Source organism: Macrobrachium rosenbergii, chromosome 56 (assembly GCF_040412425.1).
Source record: "Macrobrachium rosenbergii isolate ZJJX-2024 chromosome 56, ASM4041242v1, whole genome shotgun sequence".
Lineage (NCBI taxonomy): Eukaryota > Metazoa > Arthropoda > Malacostraca > Decapoda > Palaemonidae > Macrobrachium > Macrobrachium rosenbergii.
The window spans coordinates 10,503,606-10,524,301 of NC_089796.1; the positions used below are offsets into that span (position 1 = coordinate 10,503,606).

The following is a 20,696-nucleotide window of genomic DNA, read 5'->3' on the forward strand; positions in this document are numbered from 1 at the left end:
ATCTGATTCCTGCATTTTCCACCTATGCTACTCTTCTTCGCATGAGAGTTCTTTTGCGTAACTTCTATTCTTTAGAAATTCTTTTGCGTAACTTTTATTCTTTAGAAATTCTTTTGCTTAACTTCTATTCTTTAGAAACTCTTGCGTAACTTCTATTTTTTAGAAATTCTTTTGCGTAACTTCTATTCTTTAGAAATTCTTTTGCGTAACTTTTTTTCTTTAGAAATTCTTTTGCTTAACTTCTATTCTTTAGAAACTCTTGCGTAACTTCTATTTTTTTAGAAATTCGTTTGCGTAACTTCTATTCTTTAGAAATTCTTTTTGCGTAACTTCTATTCTTTAGAAATTCTTCTGCGTAACTTTTATTCTTAAGAAATTCTTTTGCGTAACTTCCATTCTTAAGAAATTCTTTTGCCTAACTTCCATTCTTAAGTAATTCTTTTGCGTAACTTCATTGTTTAGAAATTCTTTTGCGTAACTTCTATTCTTCAGAAATACTTTATGTAAACTTCTACCTCTTTAGAAATTCCTTTTATGTAGCTTATCTGCAAGAAATTCTTTATAGCTTTCATTCTGCAAAGAAATTCTTTGTGTTTCCATTCTTAAGAAATTCTTTTGCGTAACTTCATTCTTTAGACATTCTTTTGCGTAACTTCTATTCTTCAGAAATACTTTTGCGTAACTTCTACTCTTTAGAAATTCTTTTGCGTAGCTTCCATTCTTTAGAAATTCTTTTGCTTAACTTCTATTCTTTAGAAACTCTTGCGTAACTTCTATTTTTTAGAAATTCTTTTGCGTAACTTCTATTCTTCAGAAATACTTTTGCGTAACTTCTACTCTTTAGAAATTCTTTTGCGTAACTTCTATTATTTAGAAATTCTTTTGCGTAGCTTCCATTCTTAAGAAATTCTTTTGCGTAACTTCATTCTTTAGACATTCTTTTGCGTAACTTCCATTCTTTAGAAATTCGTTTGAGTAACTTCTATTCTTTATAAATTCTTTTGCGTAACTTCTATTATTTAGAAATTCAAGCAAGAAAACACGAAGTTCGAGTTGAGGTTATTGACTATTTAAGGCTAAAATTCTTTCTGTTCTTTGTAAGTTGAGTGTCGACTAAATTCCTTCCTGCTCGAGTCCTACGAATGAATAATTACTAGTACAGGAGCACTCACGCACGCAGCTACGCATGCACGAAAAAATATAACATGGGAGATTGCGTAAGACATTGAATTTCGTTAAGTATCATGTACGATTTTACCTTTTTACGGACGCAACTTATATAATGACTAATTAACTTGTATGCCAAACTAGCGTCACAACTGCGTCGAAAATTAATTATTATTATTATTAATTATTATTATTATTATTATTATTATTCAGTAGATGAAACCTATTCATATGGAACAAGATCTAATAGGCCATGATTGAAATTCAAGCTTCCAAAGAATATGGTGTTCATTAGGAATAAGCAAGAGGAAGTAAAGGGAAACATAGAAAGAAGATATCCCACTTATTAAAAAAGAAAATAAATTAATAAATAGGTAAAAAGATAAAAATGTATTAAAGAATAGTATTAGGGTAATAATGCATTGTATCTTCGCTTGAACAAAAATAGAACAGAATCCGAATGAACCACTTAAAATCGTCTCATAAAGCCACTATGCATCAAATGACATTCCCAAAACTAATAACAATCAATGCAACCTGTTGTTTTATAAAGAGGCCAAAGGGACGGGGGAAACGAGGAGGAAGGCAATAGTCGAAGATTTTATTTAAACCAAGTAACACCCGACGGGCTTCCTCATCCCACCTTGGTTAGTGCGATTTCGTCATTTTCTTCGGGGTTAGATCCTAATCTCCCTTCCCTCCTCCCTTCCTTGTTTTTCATTTCGAGGTTAAGCTCATTTACTTATGACGGTCCCAAGCCGGACAAAAAAATAAGGGCAAAGGTTACTTTTAGTTGGTTTACTAAAATAAAAAAAAACATACACACAGGAATATGCAACGGAAATTGACAGTAAAAGGATTTGAAAGGTGTAACAGGAGGGAAACCTCACAGTTGCACTACAAAACAAATGTTAGTAGAGGGTGGAAAGTAAGGTAAAAAAAAAAAAAAATATGAACGGAGGTATAGTAAAAGGAATGAAAGAGGTTGCAACTGGGGGCCAAACGGACGCTGCAGAGCACCTGAAGTAATGCCCAAAGTGCACGCATGAGGTCCACTGACTGCATATTCCCCCCAAACACCACAGGAGCCAGGTGCAAGCGGCAATATGAAAATAACACGTAAAAACCGATGTTGTCCTGGGGTATTTAATTGTCTCAAGCAGCCCCTTGCAGTCCCCACTTGGTAAGGCTTCAGAGGTCAACAATACATTACGAGCCTCAAAAGAAGTCAATTAATCTTCCAATTAAAGGAATTATCTTCGTTATGTGACATAATCACCCGAGATTCCTTCTTGTCCCTGAACACAAAGTCAACACATTTATCACTGCGCCTTGTTTTCATCGCATATTTGCTTTTCACGTCACTTCAAAGTCATTTCATGTGGACGTACCATTATCTTTCTTCGCTCCAGCCTATTTAGATTTCCAACATGTCACCCGTTTCCATTTGACTTCACTTTCGCTAACTTAAGATTTCCCTTTCACTTGAATTTATTCTTCACCACGTAAACCATCTGTTACTTTATTAAAGGTACATAACGATAGGGATAAAAGATTTAGGCCAGAGACCAAGCGCTGGAACTTAAAAAGGTCATTCAGCGCTGAAACGAAAACTGAGAGTAGAAGCCTGAAAGGTGTAACAGGAGGAAAACCTCGCAGTTGCACTACGAAATAATTGTTAAGAAAGGGTGGATAGCAAGATTGAAGAAAGATAATATGAACGGAGGTACAGTAAAAGGAATGAAAGGGTTTGCAGCTAGGGGCCGAAGGGACGTTGCAAAGAACCTTTAGTAAATGCCTACAGTGCGCCCTGTGAGATGCACTGACGCCATTAACTCCTTTCCGAGGCTTACTTTACTATAAATTTGAATTACATGCAACATTGCTTTCATCACTGACCACTATTTCCAGTTTCCTCTGTGTCTCTTTTTTATTCCTTGCTCTGTTATGAAATTGAAACCTTTACTCTTTCCAAAAATATTTTTTTTTATATCATACGTCACTACTTTATATTATTTTTTTTTTTATATTTCACCAACGTTTAGTAATTCATTATTGTCATCCTTTAAACTGTCACTCCTGACATTATGCAATATGATATCTAGAAAAGGCCCAGTGGCATAAGTCTTCCTGCTTTTACACTTCCATTATCATACAGAAGAGAGAGAGAGAGAGAGAGAGAGAGAGAGAGAGAGAGAGAGAGAGAGAGAGAGAGAGAGAGAAATTTTTATTTCCAACTGCTTAGGAATAATTTCCATAAAATTGAAGCTTCTATTCTCCCACTATTCCCGAATTTCTGACGCAAGGACCTTTACCCTAATTATCATTCAGAGTCCAACCAAATGCAAGAAATTTATTATTATTATTATTATTTTTATTATTATTATTATTATTATTATTATTATTATTATTATTATTATTATTATTATCCTTTTGGCACAAAAATAATTATCATTATTAATATAGTCAAAATACGTAAACATTTAAATTGAAAGGCTATTAACTTATAAACAGGATTTCACAGCACTGCAGACCCACATAGAAACATGAATAAATAAAAATAAAGTAAACAAGCACAGAATTGATTTTCCATTCTATACTAACTATGAATTCGACTATCGGCGGATGATTCTTTCATAAACTCTACTTCAACAATGATATTCCGGTATCATCTAGAGCCTCAATAGGCTTACGAGTCTGTGCGTGATGCTCATTTTCTTCGGCGCAATCGAGTTTTCTGTACAGCATGTAATGCTGTATGAAACTTTCAGCCACGGCCCATGAAACTTTCACCCACGGCCCGATGCACTGTAGGCATTACTTTGGGTTCTTTGCAGCGTCCCTTTGAGCCCCTAGCTGCAACCCCTTCCATTCCCTTTATTGCACCTCCGTTCATATTCGTTTTCTTCCATCTTACTCACCCCCAACCCCCCATCCCGCCCTCTGCTAACAATTGATCCTTGGTGCAACTGCGAGATTTTCATCCTGTTACTTATTTCAAAGCCTTTTCCTCACAATTTCTCTTTCAACGTTGAATAATCTCACAGGTCCCAGGGCTTGGCCTTAAGCCCAAATTTCATATTCCTTTCCATTCCAAATTTCCATTTTCCATTTATCCTTTTTTTTTAAGTTAGCGCATTTTCTATCCTGCTTCAGAAAAATAAGTCCAGACAGTAAAAAATAAAAATAAATACGTTTACACGGAAAAATTTTATAAACAAAAAATTTCACCGTCAAATAAATACAAAAGAAAAAAAAAACCTCCGCAATCACGAATCGTGACGTGACGGCTTATCGGCGAACGTGTCATGACGCGTCTGAAACGTGAAGAGGTTATCTGGGATTTATCTTGTCGGGCGTCGTCTGAACCCCAATGAACGTCAGACAAGACTCGTTAAGAGATCGAGGAATGCTTCTATGGGGCGAGGAAGGCATCAGGGGAGTGTGATGGACAGCAATTTCGTACAAAATACGCGAGACAACTGCATCTGCCCCACATCCGGCTGCCTAAAATAGATAAATAAAGACTCGATACGCTTCAGGGTACAATCGCCATGAAGACATTCTGTTTTCTCAGGACAAAAATAGATTGGAGGTCTTATCTTGCTAGCGTGTGACCGAGTACGTGCATATCTATTGATGTTTGCATTTTCGCATGTATGAACCCTTATGCACACAGATTGACATGCAAAATTTTTTGAAGATACTTTATATCCTTTTTTTTTGCATAATTACATATATATATATATATATGTATATATATATATAATTATGCAAAAAAGGATATCCAGTATCTTTAAAAAATTTTGCATGTCAATCAATAATTATATATATGTGTGTATAAATATGTATATATACACATATATATATTTACATATAAACACGCACACACACATGAATATACAGTATATAATTATATATATATATATATATATATATATATATATATATATATATATATATATATATATATATGCACGTGATCATTTGAAAGGGGGTTCCAGAAATGGGTACCCACGCAATTTTCAGCAAGTTTTTATAGGACGAGGTTACTGGCACCAAGCACTGTACGGTGGAAAACTTGCAAAATAACAGTTCAATCATATGTGCATGCCTTTGAGTTTTACAACGAATATACTGTGTTCCCTGAATAAATGTCGTTTACACAGGAAATGACGACAGTTAGAAATAAGCATTAATTATGTATCCGAGTGCTAGTCAACGGTGGTGGATAACACCCGGGCTTGAAAAAGGGGTGAGGCTAGCAACATCATCCCACAGCTTGGGAGATATGCGTGCAGTTGAAAAAACACTGCTATCTTTGAGAAAAAAGATTTGACCAGTCCCCCTGCCGTGTTCACTGTGGAAGGATATTATTTAAGGCTGCGAAATATAAATAAATCCGTAAATCCTTCAGTTATTATCAAATCTAGCTAAATCAGTTCGTTATCGTCGAGTGCGCTGGTATAGTGGCTAGTCTCTTGCCGTGCCACTCAGATGTCATAAGTTCGCGCCTCCCACAGGCCGATGAAAAATCACTGGCTCTGTATCATGATCAGTTACTACCGCGGTGTGGGGCCTGTGGTGGGAGGTTGAAACCAACATATTGACTTGAATTTCAAAGTCAGTGGCCCCGTGGGCTTGTTCCATATGAATAGGTTTCATCTTCTGAACAAAATTTATACCTAAAGTTTAAAGCCCAAAGTTACTGAGAAACGGGGACATTTCTAGATACCGGGAAACATAAACTCCTGACAGAGCTAATCTAGTAAATGCGTTCCAGCCACTCAAAGTTTCTGCAAAGATCATTTGGAACGTAAGAAAAACAATTTCCCGATCATTATTTGGAAGGGAAGGGAGATGGCATCCTTTTACCATTTAGCTCTTATGCATATTTGATTATATATATACATACACACACACCTCCCTCCTCACTCTGATATATATATAAGGAAGGAGATATATATATATTTATATATATATATTTATATATATTTGATATATATATATATATACACACACACACATATATATATATATATATATAAATATATATATAAATATATATATATAAATTATATATATATAAATATATATAAATTATAATATATATATAATATATATATATATATATATATATATATATACATTGTATATAGTGTGTAAAAGTGTATGTATTACACATGACACATATATATAATTACTATGTATGTATTAGTATATTATATATATATATATATATATATATATATATATATATATATATATATATATATATATATATATATATATATATATAACTGGATCTGGATCAAAAAAATATGGAACATTTACGTGATGAATAATATAAGTAAAGACAGGGTCCACGAAGGGAAAGAGAACAATGAGACAGGCACCTTCGAACTCTTTGTCCTTTACTCAGCTAAGTAAAGGACAAAAAGTCAGCAGCCTGTAGTACTCCATTGTTTCTCTTTCCTGTGGATTTTTCATATATATATAGTATATATATAATAGCATTTATGTGTTATATAAATATACAAAGATATATATATAATATATATATATATATATATATATAAATATATATATATATATATATTATATGTTATATATATATAGAAATATATATATATGTATAGAGCGAGAGAGAGAGTGCACATATATGTTTGTGTAATATTACTTTATAGCAACTTTGTAAATTATTTCTCTATACTTTATATTAATCAACAGTTTAGAAATTAATACTATAATAACAATACCTTGGAACAATGAACCCTTTGGGATCTATGCAGAAATAAAAACACAGTTGAGATACTTCACTGAATGAGAACTGAACTTGTCTTTAATGTGATAAAAAGGTAAAAGCAAAACAGTTTTAGTAACCATTCAATCAATCAATCTTTCTAAGGTGAGTACCAGGTAGACAGCAGCTTTAACCACTCATCCGAATAGAGGCATGGCTCCACATAACGGTAGTGAATTTGATATTAATGGGGTCTTTGTCTTAAAGTTTAAAAGGAAGGATATGATTTGGAACCGTTTCCCGAAAAATTCACCGGGTGTTGGTTGATCTAAGCAATGAATTTTCTACTTGGTGGCTGCTCGATTGCAATACGTTGCAGCCAGGGTGAAAGAGGAGGTATGGGGCAAACAACTTCACACGAAGAACAAAACTGCTAAAAAAGTGAAAGAAGAAGTCAAGCTTAAATCCAATGTTTACATTTACTCTGCATAAGTTGACGTACATATAAAAGAATCACATTTCACATATGGGAACTTTCTATAGCAAAACCACAAATAAATAAATAAACGTGTGTATAAGCTTAAAAACAACGAATATTTACAAAATAAAAGCTGTCGTTATTAACCGGATTTTATAAACAACAGCAATGTGCAATCGAATTAAATTCAACCGAGCTTTATAAACAAAAGCGATACACATACAAATTAAACTGAAGTGTCGTTATGCCATAGATATTATATGCACATAATTAAACTCAATACATACTGACAAAATAAAAACTAATATAGTACCACGTGTCACCTTAGTGCCCAACGTGTAATCAAAAGAATAAATAATTATTATTGATAAAACCTTTATGTTATTTACTCAGATGACGCACTATTCATGAGGGTCACGATATATATATATATATATATATATATATATATATATATATATATATATATATATATATATATATATATACATACATATATACTGTATATATACTTATATATATTACAACGGCAAAATATACATAATCGTTTGCTTTAAAAAGTGCATAAATTCACAAGGAATAAAAAAAACAGAAGTAATCATGAATACACAAGTAATTAAACTGACACATTAAGGAATATACTGCACTTATTTCGCTTAAATATGCATTGATCTAAACTACAACACTTATATGTAAAGGAACGAAACAAAAAATACCCCAGAATTCTGAATCAAATCACGAATTCTCGGAAACGGAACAAATAAATCAGGGCGCAAGTCACGACTTCCTCCATAAAGAAGAAATATGACGACTAAGAGAGCCTTCCCCAACCCAACCCTCTCCTCCCCCTAACCCCACCCCCGCTCCAAGCGTTGAATGATAATTACATGAATTACAAGAAAAATTACCATGAAACACAGAGCCACATACCAAGACACTTCATCAAGTGAAATTAAGACGCCGTTGAAGGCGAGGGCTGGCGTTATACGCACCATGAATTAAGCCCGGTCATTCAGCCACACGCCATACAATGCTCTCTACAGGGTGCCCCACAAAAAAAAAAAAAACAGGAAATTTTAGATTTACACTATGTATTTTACACACGTATTTTACCATGTATTTTACTTTATCAATGAACTAAAAAAATTAACTGGCATGTAAATTTTCTATTTCCTTTTTCTTTAATTCCAGGATGCCTCAGTTACCAAGTTTTATCAATGTTTCTGTTAACAACAACTGTATTCTGTTTCAAACAATTAAATAAACTGTACCCAAATTTCGTGTTTTTCTTTTTGTGGGGCACCCTGTAGTTAAAACAGAACCACTAAAACTCTTGACCCCAAACGCTCTAACATTCAATTCCCTAAGTGCTTGATATTGCTCAAGATCCCATAAATCTGGCAGGATTCTGGAATGGAATATACAATTTAGGCCAAAGACCAAGCCTTGGAACCTATAAGGTCATTCAGCGCTGAAAAGAAATAGAATAAAAAGGTTTTAAAGGTGTAACAGGAGGAAAACCTCACGGTTGCACTATGAGATAATATTATTAGGAGAGGGTGGAAAGTAAGATGGAAGAAAGAGAATACGATCGGAAGTACAGTAAAAGGAATGAAAGGGGTTGCGCCTAGGGGCCGAAGGGATACTGGGTAGAACCTTCGGTGATGTCTACAGCGGTGCATTGACGGCACTACCCCTCCCCCCTGGGGTACAAGGATTCTTTGGTTACTTAAAACACCGGCGCTGTAATTATGTAAAAAAAAAAAGCATAAAATTCACCCAATTATTACAAGTAACTCCCGGGAGTGAAATCCGTCAGTGCGCCCAAGAAACGGATAATATGCAAGGATTTAATTAGTGGCCTGAGCTAATATCCAGCTGCGAAGATTTAATTAGCGGGTCAAGGGCTGATATTAATTCACCGAGATTTAAAGCGCAGTCGAGGAGAAATATTCTTTTATACAGATTTACGCTTCATCAGAAGGCAAAAGCCCTTGTAGCATAGAACAGGATAGAATAGAACAGAATACAATAGAATTTAGAATTTAGGCCAAAGGCCATGCACTGGAACCTATGAGGTCATTCAGCGCTGAATAAGAAATTGACAGTAACAAGGTTTGAAATGTATAACAGGAGGAAACCTCGCAGTTGCACTATGAAACAATTGTTAGAGGGGGTGCTGAAATTCAGATGGAAGAAGGAGAATTTGAATGGAGGTACAGTAAAAGGAATGAGAGAGGTTGCAGCTAGGGGCCGAAGGGGCGCTGCAAGGCCCTTAAGTAACGCGTACAGTGCACCACATGAGGTGCACTGACAGCATTAACCCCCCCCTACGGGCACGAAAAGCCCTTAAACGAATTCCCGCAAGGACAGTGAGGGGAAAGAGTGGGTCTGGACACTTGGAAGAGAAAACGGTAACAAGGGTGTTTGTGTGAGCGTAGTATGAATAACAGACTGTAAATTATTGTACATACTGAACACATCATCAGGAGGGTAGAGCAACAATAAAGATGGCTATAATGTAACAAGTATAAATACGAGTATTAATGACCACATTAATAAGAATATTTTCCAAAGAAATACAAAACTAAAACTGGAAAGAGAGAGAGAGAGAGAGAGAGAGAGAGAGAGAGAGAGAGAGAGAGAGAGAGAGAGAGAGAGAGAGAGAGAGAGCAGTCATCAACTTTTTGCACTGATGCCCTTTTTAGACCTGTTCATTTCTTAAGCTCGCATTAAATTTCTTATTCATATATTTATTTAATAACACACTATAATCTATCTATCTATTTGTCTATATATATATATATATATATATATATATATATATATATATATATATATATATATATATATACAGAGAGAGAGAGAGAGAGAGAACTCATGAACTGCATTGCGGCTCTGCGTTTCCAGATGAAATATATCTGGATCATATGACCACAAAAGAGGATTGCTCCAAATTGCGTGATGCAAACTTCAATAACAATAACAAATTTGAGCACGTGGAGGAAATATGAAGATGAAGGACATGAAAAAAAACAGTTCACAAAGCAAAAAAATATGAGTTCATAATGGTCATTATCACTTGAATTAAAATTAATACGGTCTTACGTGTGAGTGACGAAAAAAATATGCAACTGAATTTGTGAAAAAAAAGATAAAGTGGACTTTCAAGAGCTTTCAAGTATTGCAGAACATACAAAGTCGGTAAAAACCTCAAAAATAACCAATCTTGCATCTGATTCAAAATGTAGAATGAAACATCTGGATAGCAAAAAAATTATCCATTTTAACTTTGGTTAAATTTATTCATATGCAGTTTACCCTTCCAACTCAAAAACTTACAAAGGTGAAAAAAGGTTAACAAATCGAAAATCTCATTACACACCCGATTAAAGGTTGGTACAAATGAACTCGATAATCAATCATTTTCTTTTTCTTTATACCGTCGGCTTTAACCACATGTATATGTATTTCTAACAGCCACAAAGACATCCTAACTTCTCGACTACAAGCACTTTTCTTGATACGCTTATCACTACAAACCTGCATCCAAGTGAAAAATAAACGGAGACGTTTTCACTTCTCGTGGCAGGAGTCGAACCAACGTGCTGCACTAGTTCTCAACCAGGGGGGAATTCCCCCCTAGGGAATAATTTCAAGAGTTTCAGGGGGGAATTGTGACCACAGATTAGCATGCTCAAACCGGCTCTAGGACCATGAAAAACGCAGTGTGCATCGGTCCGCACTACTGAGAGGTCACGCTGGGCTTCCCCTCTGCTAGCTTGTGTGCTTGTGTTAGTAGTTTTTTGTTGTACATTAGTAGGAATACACCTTTTGAGGCAGAGTTTTGGAAAGGGGGCGGCGAATGACATTCTGACATTATGGTGAAAGGGTGCAAGGGCCAAAAAAAGTTGAGAACCACCGTACTAGAGTCTCTAGAGAGGGCGCAATAACACTCTTTGCTACGCGCTTTGGTTCGACTCCTGATTCGGAAGGCGAAAGCTTCTTCAGCCGTTTCCCAGTGGGATAAAAAGGCTTGCAGTGATATCGTATCCAAATAATTCGAGAAATTAAGATGTTACTGCGGCTATTAAAAATAAACACGTACATATATATGGGAATGGAATGGAATACAAAATTTAGGCCAAAGGACAAGCGCCTGCACCTATGAGGTCATTCAGAGCTGAAAGGGAAATAGAAAGTGATGAGGTTTCAAAGATGTAACAGGATGAAACCCTCGCAGTTGCGTTATGTAACAATTGTTAAGAGAGGGTGGAAAGTAAGTAAGATGGAAGGAAGAAGAATATCACCGGAGCTACAGTAAAATGAAAGAAAGGAGCTACAGTAAAATGAAAGAAAGGAGCTACAGCTAGAAGCCGACGGGACGCTGCAAAGTACCCTGAGCAATGCCCACAGTGCACCGCGTGAGGTCCTATAATTTGCCCACCAAGAGGTATATATATATATATATATATATATATATATATATATATATATATATATATATATATATATATATAACCATGAAGCTTCAAATGTTGTTTAATATTCAATTCACGCTACCTTGGTAGCGTGAATTGGATATTTAACAACATTTCTAACTTCATGATTGTATATAAATCACGGTGTGATAAAATTCATATATATATATATATATATATATATATATATATATATATATATATATATATATATATATATATATATAATGTGTGCATGTATAACGAAATAAACAAACACGTTCCAAACACACCCGCCAAGTTCCTGAGGCCAGATTATCACCCATTATAAATCTCCAGAAATTTATATCGCAGCAGCTGTATTCCGCTGCCTCACACCCTGTCATCTTCTGACTTTCGATCACAACAAGGGAGTTCGCGTGTGGCCAGCCGTCCATCACAGCGTTACCTGCTGTGTCGGCAAGAACGCCCTGGACAGTCTTTTCCATACGTGCGTACACTATGAAGCTGTGTACAAGTGTGAGTGTGTGTGTGTTTGTATAATATATATATATATATATATATATATATATATATATATATATATATATATATAATATATAATAGCATTGCCTCCAACGCCGCGTGATGCAAAGGGCCTCTCATAAATTCTGTCACTCAAGTCTTGTCTCATAGCTCTCATCTATTTCTATCCATCTATCTATACATATACATATACACGAAACTATATAAACAGAAAAAAAATCCACTTTTTCCCGTTTGTTCACAAAAGTACATCACTCAGAATCAAGCCTCTTTCTCCAACTAAAAAGAAATCGATCCTGACTCCATGTTCTTACATATTTTCACGAGCCAATAACCAGCTCCAATTCAGCTCCTATTCAACATTTTACGGAAAACTGCGACATCAAAAAACTCAATTAAATACAAATAGTTTATCATCAAGTTTCGTCCGTTAATTCCGACATCCACAGTTTGTGAACCTTTACTGATGCAGTTGTTAATTCCGACATCCACAGTTTGTGAACCTTTATTGATGCAGTTCCCTAACCGTGTGATCCTTGCCCAAAATGTCTTCCTAATTCTATGACCCCGCATGAGTGGGTCCCAATTTCCACGATCCTTGCAATAGACTGTTCTCTTATTTTATGATCATTTTCTCTTAGATCGCAGCGTAAGACACTTTTATTGTTTCATTGTTCGGTATCCTTGGTAGAATGATTTTAGCTTCTCTGACCCTTACCACAGAAGGGGCCATTACTCTGCGATCCTTGCGTAGAAGAATTTCAATTTATTTGACCCTTGCCACAGATGGGGCCATTTTTCTGCGAGCCTTGCGTAAGGATGTAAAAATTACCACCATTACGCAAGGAATGGCGGTATATATCACATTCCTCTGCCTTTTCGGTACCCTCTAGGGGACGGTGAAATCCAATAATAACACGTTAATGCATGACACAACATGGTAGTTGATGTGTGTAGACTCAAAGGAACGCAACTCGTGGCTGACCAGTCGCCCGGAATATTCCAGCATCGATTTGTTTCTAGAAAGGAGGACAGGAGGGCCAAGATCTTGATTACAAAAACGCGTACTTGCATAAACCGGTATTACAACTGTTGCAGCCATATATATATATATATATAAAACATATCGTAAGGCTTCTCCTTATACCCGTACTGTAGTTCAAATGCTTCACAGGAAAAATTAAATTCAAATACACAACAAAATCGAGTTAAAAATACACATAAAGGAAAGTAAATAAATTTTAGGTAAAAAATAAATTCAAACTAAGAACTTTACAGACGAAATATATGACTTGCTAACCTATATGAGAAAAATGGGATAAATTAGTAGGAACAAGTGCTAAAAATATAAAAAGTATGAATTGGACAGGAGGTCAACCAACCAGCTGCGTTGAACATTCGAAGGGATGGGGAATTTGTGCATTTTTTCGACTCTTTTTCCGTTAATCTTTCAAGGACAGCAAAGAAAAGAATTCCATCGCCATCTTCTGACGTTTATACAATACAGGAAGGATTAATGAATCCAATGGATCAATTCTGCTTCGCGAAAGGCCATTCTCTATCTAGATCAGAGCACCACAACAAAACGTGACAGGGAAGGAACGACTAATGGTTTCACTTGTGTAAACGTTAATGGAATTCATTTAAGGCTAAAAACCATTAATGATTCTCACTCCAGGGCCAAATCAAGAAGCTGAATAAGAGTGATGTAGATATTTTTCCCCCCTCAATTCCCCAAGACTATAAAAGTTAAGAAAAGCTGTTTTCCTTATATTCTCAAAATATACATCAAACACCAAACTGGATATGAGACTAAGTCGGCCTTATGCCGGTATGGCCCCTTATCCAAAAGCAGCCTGCAAGTTTGTTTAAAGCAGTGGTTCTCAATCTGGAAAGGCTCACTCTAGGCAAGTGGGGCGCAATCCTATGAAAAATAAAAATTCTCTAATTATATCTATTCTCAATAAGAGTGAGGTACATTATTCAGGAAGTTTATGGAAAATGCAAAAGTATCGCTCATAATGGCTAGTTTCCTATAGTCTACTACTCTAGTTAGACTCGTTGGGCTTAAGAATAAAAGCACCCATTCTCTTTCTCTTTATCTTTCATTTTCCTTTAAATCTGGGTGGGAATTTTAGTCATAGATGCAAGGGGGGCGTGGAGGGAAGGACCAACTCTCAGAGGGGGCGTGGTAATAAAAAGGTTAAGAACCACAGGTTTAAAGAGGATAATATGTCTGGTGCAGATCTCTGAACTCGGTCCAACAAACCTAGATGAAGTGAGATCAAACAAAATTATTTCAAATTTCCTTACATCCGGAAACAATTCCACTGTTTTTAGAAATTACCCCAATTTCCTGCGGCAACACCCAGACCTACTTCTACATGAACATTGCCATGGCAAAGGTGATTATAAAATCAGTATCTTACATTAACAACCTATCCTACAAGCAGAGTTAAACTCAATTAAGGATGTGATGTGATCACAATTTGCATAAAATAAATAAAGAAATAGAAAGATAAAGACTTTTTGTAAAGCTCAATTATGTATGTAACTCAATGTCCCCCATCAAATTAAACTGAACTGAATAAAGAATTTAGGCCAAAGGCCAAGCACTGGGACCTATGAGATCATTCAGCCCTGAAACGGAAATTGGCAGCAAAAGGACTGGCAAGGTGTAAAAGGAGGAAAACCTCGCAGTTGCACTATGAACCAACTGTTAGGAGAGGGTGGAAAGTAAGATGGGAGAAAAATAATATAAAAGGAGGTACAGTAAAAGGAACGAAAGGGGTTGCAGCTAGGGGCCGAAGGGACGCTGCAAAGAACCTTAAGTAATGCCTACAGTGCACCGCATGAGGTGCACTGACGGCGCTACCCCCTACGGGACCCCATCAAATACAGTCTGGGAAGAAGAAAGTGGAATTCATTTAATTACATAAGAAAAGAAATGACTACATTTTACAGGAACACTTTCACCATGGACAAGACTCACTCCTATCTGCAATACTGGAAGTACGTCGAGTAATTAATCAGTACTAACGTCGAGTAATTATTACTAACGTCGGGTAATTACTCACCACTAACGAGTATTCAGTTACTACTAACGTCTAATCATTATCACCACTAACGACGAGTAATTAATTTCTACTAACGTCAAGAAATTAATCATCACTAACGAGTATTCAATTACTAATGAATAGTAGTTAATCACTACTAACGACAAGTATTCAATTACTTCTAACATGGAGTAATTAATCACTGCTAGCGAAGCGTATTCAGTTACCTCTAACAACAAGTAACTGATCACTACTAACGTCGACATATTAATCACCACAAACGTTGAGTAATTATTAATTACTAGCGTCGAGTAATTAATCACCACTAACGACGAGTATTCAGTTACTACTAACGTCGAGTAATTAATCACCACTACCGTCGAGTTGTTAATTTCTACTAACGTCGAGTAATTAATCGCCACTACGGTCGAGTAGTTAATTGCTACTAACGTCGAGTGATTAATCACCACTACCGTCGAGTAGTTAATTGCTACTAACATGAGTGATTAATCACCACTACCATCGAGTAATTAATTGCTACTAACGTCGAGTGATTAATCACCACTACGGTCGAGTAATTAATGGCTACTAACGTCGAGTAATTAATCACCACTACCGTCGGGTAATTAATTACTACTAACGTCGAGTAATTAATCACCACTAACGACGAGTATTCAGTTACTATTAACGTCGAGTAATTAATCACCACCACCGCCGAGTAATTAATTTCTACTAACGTCGAGTAATTAATCACCAATACCGTCGAGTAATTAATTACTACTAACGTCGAGTAATTAATCACCACTACCGTCGAGTAATTAATTACTACTAAGTCGAGTAATTAATCACCACTAACGACGAGTATTCAGTTACTACTAACGTCGAGTAATTAATCACCACTATCGTCGAGTAATTAATTACTACTAACGTCGGGTAATTAATTACTACTAACGTCGAATAATTAATTACTACTAACGCCGAGTAATTAATTACTACTAACGTCGAGTAATTAATTACCATTAACATCGAGTAATTAATCACCACTAACGTCTTGCACAGCGCAGCAAGCTCAATCGTGCCCACAAATCGTCCGGAAAAATAAACAATTAACACTGCTCATGGTGTGCTTGATAGCAGCTTGGTCGCCCCAGCAGAATGGAATGATTGTAACTGTCACTCTCCCAAACCAGCGACCATCACATAAGGCCTTTGGTGCTCACTCCTAAGAAGGATTTATGGGTTTATGAACCGAGGATTCCAGGTGGAATTGTGTGAATGCTGAAAGAGGGATTTACCTACAAGTAAACAAGTAAAATATGAACCGAAGTTTCTTCGGCGCAATCGAGTTTTCTGTACAGCGTTTAATGCTATATGAAATTCAGCCACGGCCCACGAAACTCTCAGCATCGGCCCATGAAACTCTCATCCACGACCCGGTGATGGCCTGTGTTGTTGGCATCTATGGCAGTGCCAGACGCACGATCACGGCTAACTTTAACCTTAAATCAAATAAAACTGCTTAGACTAGAAGGGCTGCAATTTGGTATGTTTGAGATTGGAGGGAGGATGATCAACATACCAATTTGCAGCCCTCTAGCCTCAGTAGTTTTTAAGATCTGAGGGCGGACAGAATAAGTGCGGACGGACAGATAAAGCCATCTCAAGTTTTCTTTTACAGAAAGCTAAAAGGGAATAAATATATTAGCCACGTGGGAGGATAGTGCCGCCAGTGCACTTTATGCGGCGCACTGTTGGCGTTACTCAAGGTTCTTTACAGCGTCCCTTCGGGCCCTAGCTTCAATCCCTTTCGTTCCTTTTACAATACCTCCGTTCATATTGTCTTCCATCTTACTTTCCACCCCCTCCTAACAATATTGTTTCATAGAGCAACTGGGAGGTCTTCCTCCTGTTACACGTTTACGATCTTATTCTCAGTTTCCATTTCAGCACAGAATGACATCATAGTCTCACCGATCGGTCGTTCACCTTAATTTTATGTTCCGTACCAATAAACATATTCAAATTTCGTCACTCATATAACGCTCCTTCGTTTCAGAGGTAAGACTTATCACCTTAGAGTTGAACTGAATGCTGAATTTAGGCCAAAGGCTAAGCAATGGGACCTATGAGGTCATTCAGCGATGAACGGAAATTGAGAGTAAAACAGTAAAAGGTTTGAAAGGGGTAACAGGAGGAAAACCTCGCAGTTGCACTATGAATCAATTGTCAGGAGAGGGTGGGGAGTAAGATGGAAGAAAGAGAATATGAAAGGAATACAGTAAAAGGAACGAAAGGGGTTAGAGCTAGGGGTCGAAGGCACGCTGCAAATAACCTTAGGTAATGCCTACAGTGCACCGCATGAGGTGCACTGACGGCACTAGCCCCCACGGGGTTATCACCTTAGTGGGGAAGATCAAATTAACACAGATCATACGAGGAAGTCGCGAACACGAGCCTATCGGTTTGATTCGGCCTTCAAAATTTTCTTCCAGATTGCGGAACTCTTCTCCTTCCTCTGCATTCCCATAATCATTTGATCACCCTTTTTAAAGAGAGTAACACATAATTCATTCCTGTAGCTGAGAAGCAGTTCGATTTGGGCCACCATGCGCATGCCTCTTAAAAAAAAAATTTACAACCGTCCTTACTTTTCATCCTTCCTGGTTTTGCTAACAAAATAATCCCACAATAAAAAAATCGTCACAGAAGTACTTTGGATTTTGCTATTTACTAACTGGGAATGAAAGCAAAAGCTTTATATGAATATCAAGGAAAAAATATTTACAAACTTCTTCATAATTTTCAGGCATGGGAAAGGCAAGGTAGGTAAAAGAGCTGCAAAAAGTTGACGATGTTTTTGTCACAGGGAGAACTAAAAACAGTGAATTTACTCGCTATCTACATTCATATCTTATACAGCTGGACAAAAATGCGAGAAGTAAATAGAATATATGATTACAAAAAACTTGGGAAAAATAGCAGTTTATCAATGATGAAAAATCACTGATATACGATTCAACTGTTGAGCCATTTCTGCTTCAAGGGAAAGAAACACTGCTTCCAGTATTAGTGTAAACATGTTGCAAGAGCCGTTAAACTGATTGATTGATTGATAATTCTAACAGCGAAATCGGAGACATTGGATGTTAATAAATCAATCCATAAACACCTAAATGAAAATAACAGCAGAGAATCAGAATGAAAAAGAGAGAAGTCTGTACAACATCGTCCCCTTATAAGAAACACACACATACAAAAACACCCGTACACAATTGTGCGCATGCGTGTTTGTGTACGAAGTCGAAATCCACAACAAGAAAACAATCGAGTGCCTCCTTTGAAATACAGTTAATATATATCTTCAAGTTGCAAATTTAACGATATAACGAACGACGCCTGCAGTATGAAGTCTAATGCTATTGCGTGAACTGGGTCTGTTTTGACCGCGACCAAAACATTAGTTAACGAAAGTTTTCACATTTCTCAGACCTCGAACTTTGGCAAAATGTAAGACTGGAACACGGAAGTTATCGAGAGAGAGAGAGAGAGAGAGAGAGAGAGAGAGACTGATTCGATACATCGTAAATCCAAAGTTATATCACAATTAGACGTAACAGACAAACTTATGAATTCCGTACCCTGACTAAGCCAATCGTGTATAGCCCTAGACTATCGTGATAATTATTGTCAAGACTAACAACAATAAATGTAACAAAAATAACACAACAATAACAATATTAAACAAAAACACCAGCGAACGAAGACTTTTTCATTACCTCAGCTGCCGTTCTTATTACCCTAAAAACTATTACAGTCATTACAGACAGCCGCCGTCTGAGTATATTTAAAAGACCTTGGCTGTACCGTGTCAACCCTCCATAACACGAAGGACTTCCGGAGCGAGATTAAGGTGTCATGTCAGTATGTCATCACGGAGACAACTCAAATTGCTCGCCCCCCGCCCCCCACCAGAAGTGGACCTGAATTGGAAAGGTTGGGGGCAGCATTCGAGGAAGCCATTCGTATTATTCCTGTCGATACAAGACCATCGAATGAGTCATCGGTGTCAAAAGGTCTTAAAACGAGTCACTGAATACGTCTAATACTTTAGAACGAGTCACAAAATACGTTCTATACTTAAGAACGAATCACAGAATGTCTAATATTTTAGAACGAGTCACAAAATACGTCTAATACTTTAGAACGAGTCACAAAATACGTCTAACACTTTAGAACGAGTCACCAGACGGGTCCATGGACCCAAAAACGAAACCCTACAATGAGTTACTATATGTCATAGGTCCTAGGATGAGTCAAAAATGCATCCACGCCTTGGTACGATACTCAGAATATCCTTGAGAACCTGCAACAAGTCGTCAACACACTAAAGACCATCACCAACACGTCAAAGGCCTTAGAACGAGGAACCACTACGGTAGAGATCCCAGAACATGTCATCAACGCGCCAGAGGCCCTATAACTAGCCATCAATACGTCATACACAGAACATGTCACCAAGACGCCAAGGTCCCTCCAACAAGTCACCGACATGTCAAAGGTTCTAGATCGAGTTACCAACACACCAAAGACCCTAGAATAAGTCACCCACACGCCAGAAGCCCTACCACAAGTCATCAGTATCTCAAAAGTCCAAGGACAAGTCACCAACATGCCAAAGACCCTAGAAGAAATCGCCAGCATGTCAAAGGCCCTGGAATAAATCACCAACATGTTGTAGGACCTAAAACAAGTTATCGACACGCCAAAGGCCACAGAACGGGTTATCCTCACATTCAAGGCCCTAGAAAAAGTCTCCAACACACTACAGGCTCCATATCAAGTCATCAATACATCAAAATCCAAGAACAAGTCACCTACAGACCAAAGACCCTAGATCAAGTCACCAAGACGCCAAAGACCGTAGGACAAAATCGCAAACTCATCAATGGTCCTGAAATGAGTCACCAGCTCACCAAAGACTCGAGAATGAATCCAAAATACGTGTCACAGAAAGGTACAGTACATGTCTTCCATACAGTACACGCCCAAAACCACACAAACGAATCACAAACATGCTTACGTCATGGAAGTCTCAATCAAAAAGACCAAGTTGGTTGTCCTAGTTTCACAATTATTTCCAAGTACAGTAAATTACATTATATTATGTTCGTGACACCCACAGAGGCGTATTTCATCCCTAGGAATCTAGTCCGACATTTAGTACGCATAAAGGAATTTAATTTCGTAATGGACTACTACATTCATCC

General features: G+C 36.9%; 1 protein-coding gene across 4 annotated transcripts in view; it reads right to left on the bottom strand.

The window, feature by feature from the left end:
• The window catches only part of LOC136836372 (uncharacterized), a 204,194-nt gene that overhangs the window by 152,170 nt on the left and 31,328 nt on the right, over nucleotides 1–20,696 (bottom strand). The window lies entirely within an intron of this gene.